Here is an 8,384-nt window from a genome sequence, read left to right as displayed (position 1 = left end):
TCTTCACTGTAAATACAGGAAAAAATTGCACAACTAGACTCACGTCAGCCAGAAATATTCTTGAGAGTGACAGAAGTTTCATCAGTATGCAGTGAAAAATCCCCTAGACATCACCTCTAGCTCTTTTTCTTGCAAATAATGGCACTCGGGAGACTTTTTGCTCTCCCAGCAGAGCAAAAGGAGAATCCTTTGCTTTTCTGATGCCTGTGAGATCACCAACAAAAAGTGACCCAGACGTATCAACAGAGAAATAACAGGAAAAAGCCCAATACACTGAGTTCAAGTCTACTCACACAGGTTAGGAAGATGGGAGCTGAGAAAAATCAGATTTTAAAAAGCTTCTCAGTAACAGGTACAACTTTCCATTTGTCCTTTCCCTTGATTTCGTACTTTACCCTTTGTTACTTATTGTCAGTTGTCTTCTAGCAGCCAAAATTACCATTGGTCTTCACCTTAGGTACTTATGACTTCCAAACTATTTCCAAAGAAAGGAGCGTACCACGAGTCACAGGCTGAGGATAGATTTTTGCATTAAAAAGCTCCAAGAAGAATAAACATGGAGAAATTACACGTTCAAGCAGAATCACATTCAGCCAAGTCAGGGTTCAGGGACGTCAGTTTTGACTGACGGTAGTACCTGAAAATCCGTTTCAAGGGCCAACAATGCAATGGGCTCACTGACGAAAAAGCTAAAAATATGGCCAGCCGCAGCTGAAGAGATGGTTTCACAAAACATGCTGACTTCCCTGCCACCAAAAGAGAGGACTTGCCGCCGCCTCCCATCTCTCCATCTGCTCCTTTGTTCTACTACCGTACTCCTGTGGCTCACCTCGCACTGCCTTAACAGTGCCTTAGAGCACTTTAGGAGCCAAGTTCACTCCCTGAGCAGGCAGGAAACTCACCCAGAAAAGCAGGTGGTGTTCCACCAGCTTCGAGAGCTCAACTGCCTTGCAGAGACAACCAGCAAGCATAAGAGGTGGCACAAGGAAGGAGGCAGGACCACGCATCGGGAAGAAGGAGAGGGAATTTGTCCATCTCCTTTTTGTGGCAGTCAGCCCGGGCTGCTAGCTCATACCCGGGTGAAACGGCACACTCAGTTTGCAGGGAGGGCTAAAAACCCCTTCACTTTTAGAAAGGACACCACCCAGGACACAGTCAGGCATCTTTTAAGGCAACTTTTAACTCCCTCTTGCACGGAGAGACTCCCTAGCTCTCTGGGAAAGGCTGCAGCTGACAGGCGTCGTTCTTTCATTCCGCCAGAGGTGGAAGCTAAAGTGATTTCAGGGAAGGGTTATAAAAGGGTTTATAAAAGTTATACCAATTTTTGAATTGTTGTTCATGACTGGTTCCATGACATTTTCCCCAGAGAAACAGGAAGCAACTCACAAGCACTGGAGGAGCAGCAGATGGAAAAGTCACTTTCTGCACTCTCGTAGTCGTCAGGTTCAGTGAATTTGCACTTTGCCGGATTTTACTCCTGCAGAAAGAGGATTTAGCGAGTGAGTGAGCAGGTGATTTAGGGAGTACCACCGGGTCAGGTCTTTCCCGCTTAGGCAGAAAGCCTCCCCGCTCCCGGCGGTTTAGGCAAAAACCCTACATTTCATCCAAGCCCTAAGCTGTAGTCTAAAAAGCCACCAGCGTGACAGAGACGGTCTGTACCAGAATCCTACAATCGGCCTTTTTTCACTCAAGTGCAGCCTACAGATTGTCTTGCCGAGTTTGTGCAGATGCTCCACAAGCACAAAGCTACAGCAGAAGGTGAGACGAGGAAAGCATTTCAGCTCTCTACCCCAACAGCCCCCAACAGCGAAGACCCTGTGTCTGATGCAGACCACAGATGTGACATCCCTCTCCATGAAAAAACAAACAAAACCAACACAGATCAGAACTTGACGCTGGAGCCACTTTACCCAGCTACCTCCTGCGGTTATTCCCCAACACGACTATACTTCCCTTCAAGAGTTGCAGTCCCCGTCTACCGTGGCGAAGCTCGCAGCAGTTCCCAAAGGCACTTCTGACCTTACGCTCTTTTTTACCTTGCTCGGTGCACCTGGACAGACAGACGTAGGCGCTGAGTGTCTCAGGACAGAACATACACGCAGCCTTCCCAGCACAGGGAGACAGTGGTGAGCAAGGCACTCCCAGCACACCACACCGCTCGCCTCTCCCAGCACGAATTCCAGAATCCCAGCACGAATTCCAGAATCCCAGCATCACAATGAAGAGAAAGGCCTTCCAGAATCACTGGAGGTCCTCTGGTCCAGCCCCCCTGCTCAGGCAGGGTCACCTACAGCAGGCTGCCCACGACCGTGTCCAGGCGGCTTTTGCGTATCTCATTCTGAAACATACTTTGACAAAGAGCAACCTGACAAGCCCAACTGCAAATGCATTTGCAACACGTGCAACAGGCCCGGCTTGTTGGTGACTCTCTCCTGCCAATTTAAGGCTTCTCTCCACCACACAAGTCAAGCAATACCACACCAGCAAAGCCTTGTCACCATTAGTTCTCCAAAACTGTATCCGACAGCTTCCTAGGTAGAAGGCACAAAATTAACAGAAGCCTGATTACGTTCTATTCTATGCACATTGCAAATTTCCCACCTCCTTCATTTGGCAGTTTCCCATGTTGAAACAAAGAAATGGTCTGCAAGGAGCAACTGGGAGGGGGGCAGCGTATGGCCTTTCAGTGAAGCTGTGCCTTGAATGATTTATTAAGTCACCAGCAGACCCCTTCCTTCCCAGAGCAGCCTGTCGTGCACTCCTTGGCTCCTACACACCACAGCATCCTCCTGAAATGCTTCTGTCTGGCTAAGTACATTGTGTTAACATTGGTTGCTTCCAGAAGCATGCCCAAAAATTAAAGCAGTATTAATTCAGAAAAAAAAAAAAAAAAAAAAGAACAAAGAGCACATCTCCCCACGTTGTGGGATGTTTATCTTGTGACTGGTTTTAAAGTGAAAATCTTTGGTTCTCCCTGTCAAGGACTCTGCAATGACACAAGTCTGAGCTGCTTTGACACGACTCGGTGCTTTCAGCAGCATCTTTTATTTCAGTAATCATTTTTATAACTACAAAATGAAAACAAGACAGTCAGGAAAACCCTCAGGGCCTTGATTAAGGGGCCAGGAGCACAAGTTGTGTTCTCCTCTACCCCTCCAGCTGCAGGGTATAATGGGGGCAGAAATAGGAAGACCCTCTGAGTGTGGCATCTCCAGGAGGACTTTGGGTATTTTGGTCATGGTTTGGTTTACATGACACCAGGCCAGCAGGCGACACACAGGGTACAGCGGTCTCAAAGGGGCAAAAAGACTTTTGCACAGGAGTTGGCAGGGCTCATTGAAAGAGCTTTGAGCTACATTTGAAGGGGGAAAGGGATAAAACCAGGCTACCAGAGACAAGCCTGGGGGCGGCACATCAATATTTGTGGGACAGCATGCTAGTGAGGTGCTTTGGTCTGCCATCGCAGGGGAGGAAGGGGATGGAGTGCCATGCGGTAGCAAAGACACAAGGGATATTGATGGGTTAGAAATCATGGAAGCACCTGGGAATGGTCAGGTAGAAGCTGGGGTTTTCCCACCCCCCCCAAAAGGTGGTGGGATCAGTAGCACAACTGAAGTGCTTCTACACCAACGCATGCAGCATGGGCAACAAACAGGAGGAGCTGGCAGCCATTGTGCAGCAGGAAAACTCTGACATAGCGGCCACCGCAGCAACACGGTGGGATGATACGCACGACTGGAGTGCTCCATCGGATGGCTATAAACTCTTCAGAAGGGATAAGCCAGGAGGGAGAGGCAGTGGGGCGTCCCTGTGTGTTAGGGAATGTTTGGACTGTCATGAGCTTAATGATGATGATGACAGGGTTGAATGTATACGAGTAAGAATCAGGGGGAAGGTGAACAAGGCAGATATCAAGGTGGGACTCTGTTACAGACCACCCAACCAGGATGAAGAGGCGGACAAAATATTCCATAAGCAGCTGGGGGAAGTCTCACAATCACTACCAGTTGTTCTCACGGGGGACTCAACTTACCAGATGTCTGCTGGAAATATCTTCGTCAACAACCTGGACGAGGGGATCGAGTGCACCCTCAGTAAGTTTCCAGACGACACCAAGCTGGGTGCGAGTGTTGATCTGCTTGAGGGTAGGAAGGCTCTACAGAGGGCACCTGGACAGGCTGGATCGACAGGCCAAAGCCAATGGTATGAGGTTCAACAAGGCCAAGTGCCAGGTCCTGCACTTGGGTCACAACCACCCCATGCAGCGCTACAGGCTTGGGGAAGGGTGGCTGCAAAGTTGCCTGGTGGAAAACGACCCGGCGGTATTGGTAGACAGCCAGCTGAATAAGAGCCAGCAGCGTGCCCAGGTGGCCAAGAGCATCCTGGCTTGTATCAGAACTAGTGTGGCCAGCAGGATTAGGGACGTGATCGTCCCCCTGCATTCGGCACTCGTGAGGCCACACCTGGAGACCAAGTCTCATGAGGAGCGGCTGAGGGAACTGGGGTTGTTTAGCCTGGAGAAGAGGAGGCTGAGGGGAGCCCTTCTTGCTCTCTACAGCTACCTGAATGGAGGTTGGAGCGAGGTGGGGGTCGGTCTCTTCTCCTAAGTAACAAGTGACAGGACAAGAGGAAAGGGCCTCAAGTTGCACCAGGGGAGGTTTAGGTTGGATATTGGGAAGAATTTCTTCACCCAAAGGGTTATCAAGCATTGGAACCGACTGCACAAGGAAGTGGTGGAATCGCCATCCCTGGAGGTCTTTAAAAGGCGGGTAGATGTCATGCTGACAAACCTGGTTTAGTGGTAACTTGGCAGTGCTAGGTTATCGGTTGGACTTGATGATCTTAAAAGTATCCTCTATCTATCGCTCTGCGCTCCCGAGCCCAGCCAGTCTGGACAACACTTTGGTGTTTTCAGCCTTCAGTTCCCTCAGCAGCTTCTCACCAGGACTTGCCTTTATCACGGCTTTGGTCCTGATCATTTTTGTCCTTTTAAATATGAAAATATATAAAAGACAAAAAAGCACCTGTTACCCAGACAATCCCAGCAAACAAGATTTCCTGTCAAACATGATTTTTTTTTCTTCCTTCTTCTTTTCTTCTTTTCTTCTTTTCCCTCTTCAGAAATATCTCAGGTAGCTCTAGAACTTGACAGGTGAAAGAGTCTCGCGGCCACTTCGCTCCTTGGGTGGAAGTATCTGCTGCCCTCTCTTGTACCGCTACCAGCAATCACAGCCTGGTTTGGTTTGGACCCTGCCAGCCCAGGAAAATCCCTCTCTTCTCCAGCTAAGCCTAACGTGCAGCAACGTAGCCATAGCTGCTGTGCCTCTCATATGTGGGGCAACGTGGGATGGGAAACTTCAAAACCAGACCTCATCCACTCTAACTGCGGGTACGCCAGGTAGGCAGGCAAATGCCCTGCAGAGACAACGCCAGCTGCCCCTGCACGGAGCTGGCTCAGGCATGGGGAGCTGCTTGGTCTGCATTCGTCAGCACATGAAAGCAATTCAGCTCTTTGCAGGACTGAACTGGTGCGGGAAACGTTCAATCTTCTGCTCCTGATATCTCCTCGTAGCCAGGCAGCTGCAGCCACGCGGTCACGGAGCCATGAACCGCGTTGGGACAGCAGACATCTAAGTGCCTGAGCTCTTTTCAGGGGAGCTGGAATAAGAAGGAATAATTAGTGCTGGAGTCCCAGCGAAAGCCTGTCTGGAAGGACTGCAAAGAGGGCCGTTTTCAGTTCTGAGCCCCAGAAAGGCCAGGAGGAGAGAGGGAACCTCCTCTTGCAGAAGGAGACGAGGGACTGGGGAAGTGGCCGGGAAGCAAACTGCTCCTGGGCAGGAAGGAATAGCTCTGTGTGGCACTGTCGCTGGGATCCGGCATCGGGAAGCAGAGACAACCAACGCCTGGCAGCAGGGGTCATCTGTACGCTCTACGTTTCAACTCTGTGCTGCATTGCCGGGAGAGAAAGGGAAGGAAAGAAGCTGAATTAAGTCACGCACACGAGAGAGACCCAGAATTCTCAGGAAAAAGAGCTACCTCCGTCACATAACTTAGCTGTCAAAATATACGCCGTGCGTTAATAAGAATACAGAATAAGCTCTTAATATGCTGCCCTCCCTTATTGGCACATTCACCCTCTCCTTCCTCCTCAGCTGTCAGTCACTTTGAGCTGGTATCTCTTCTCATTTTGCCCAGCACCTGACCGCAATTGGCACCGAGACCAGAGCGGGAAAAACTATGAAAGTGTGCCTTTCAGCGTATCGTCAGGTTGACAGAGTTCCTTCGTAACAGAGGTCTGCTGGAGTCTCGGCTGCAGTCTGTGAGCGTATCAAACGTATTACCTGCCATTGGGTTTTGAAGGAGGTTTTTAAAATTAGTTTTAAACCCTACCAAAAATGAGATAGGGATTAACATGGAAAAGATGACCATAAAGTCCTTAAACATAAAAGAAGAATCCTAGTGTCTTAGCAATCTGGCTATAAACTAACTCTTTTTAGCAGGTTAGCAATTTAGGAGAAAGAGAGACAGACAGATGAGAAGACAGAGGTGGGTTTTGTCAAAGTGAATACTGAAGGTGCTCAAATCCTGGTAACTCTGCCTTACGCTAGCACCAACGTAAAAAAAAACCTCAAAACCACGTCGATGGTATTGGTACAAGTAACAGTTGAAGAATCTGTCCTTAAATTTGTTCAAAACAGTAAGAAAGTTAGCATTTGAAGAAACTCAGGTAAGCTGTTTGAAGACTGTCAGCACTTACAGTCAACATTTTCACACGTGCACGTTTTCTATTTGTATTCTTCCATCTTTCATTTGATAGTACTTGCTTTAAGAAAAAATACCTCTTCAAAGGTGCTGGAGTATACAGTTAATTCACCCGAGACAAAGAGGACCCTGTGGGGGTTTCATCTTATTTAGGAATGCAACATCTGGTGCACAGGACCAACAGTAATCGCAGATTACAGGAAACAAAACTACTTGTTTTATAATACTGCCTCGCTTTATGTAAAGAACACGGCGTTTATATAAAACAGGTGCTTATAGTTTTATAGCTGCATTTATCTCTATTTAGTTAAATTTTTCCAAATATGCAGAGAACTCTTGCAAAAGAAGTGGGGTTTCAATCTCTAACGTAGAAAGCGAGAGATCGATTTTGTGTCAGCCACGTTTCTGTTCTGAAAACAGAAATGGTCTCCATTTGAGTGATGCATTAATAGTGCTACGAATCTTTTAGAATCATAGAATGGTTTGGGTTGGAAGGGACCTTAAAGATCATGTAGTTCCAACCCCCCTGCCCTGGGCAGGGACACCTCCCACTAGGCCAGGCTGCTCAAAGCCCCATCCAGCCTGGCCTTGAACGCTTCCAGGGAAGGGGCATCCACAGCTTCCCTGGGCAACCTGTTCCAGTGCCTCACCACCCTGACAGTAAAGAATTTCTGCCTGATATCTAATCTAAATCTACCCTCCTTCAGCTGTAAACCGTTACCCCTCATCCTATCGCTACACTCCCTGATAAAGAGTCCCTCCCCATCCTTCCTGTAGGCCCCCTTTAGGTACTGGAAGGCTGCTATAAGATCTCCCCAGAGCCTTCTCTTCTGCAGGCTGAAGAACCCCAACTCTCTCAGCCTGTCTTCATAGGAGAGGTGCTCCAGCCCTCGGATCTTCCTTCTTAACCCCCTTTTTTCTTCAAAAAAGGAGGACAACCCAGAAAAGAGAAAGAAGGAATGTACTACAAGAGATGAAACAGCTTGGCCAGTGTTACGGCAGAGCAGCCGGGTGGCTCAAGCAGCAACACGATGCTCTTAGGTCCAGGCAGCACCCACACACTTCAGCCAACATGCCCAGAAGGGTCACGTTAAGAGAGCATAAAGGATGATTTTCAAATTACAATGAGCAAAAAAGAAATCAATGTACACAGAAAACTAAGATTTGTTAATACGGAAGCAAAGCGACCTCATTACCTGGTCATTATAGATTTCCAGCACGTTGAAAGTGTTCTGTAAAGACAAGAAGTAATTAGAAGGTAAAACAGACAGGCAACAAACAGCAAAAGCTAGGCTCTGTATTTCAGCAGCTTAAACATTAAGTTTCTGCCCCATGACTTTTCTCTTCTCCCTGTTGCTTATTCCGTGTGCCTGCACTTTCCACAGAACCAAAGCAAGCACCGTGAGCTGGGCTGGAAAACCCGTGATTTCAGCAAAAATCCGGTACTGGTAAACCACTCTTAGAAATCCTTTTGCTCTGAAACAGGATATTTCACCACATCATTCTAGTAAGAAGCCATTTGCTACAGATAGGAGGGTTTTAAAAAATTTAAAACGGTGTTTAAACTTTGAGAGAAACTAAGGGATATCTTCAACATTTCCTACTAAAACTGTTTTCTCTTA

The sequence above is a fragment of the Chroicocephalus ridibundus genome, chromosome 3 (assembly GCF_963924245.1).
Source record: "Chroicocephalus ridibundus chromosome 3, bChrRid1.1, whole genome shotgun sequence".
Classification (NCBI taxonomy): Eukaryota; Metazoa; Chordata; class Aves; order Charadriiformes; family Laridae; genus Chroicocephalus; species Chroicocephalus ridibundus.
This window is presented reverse-complemented; position numbering follows the sequence as displayed.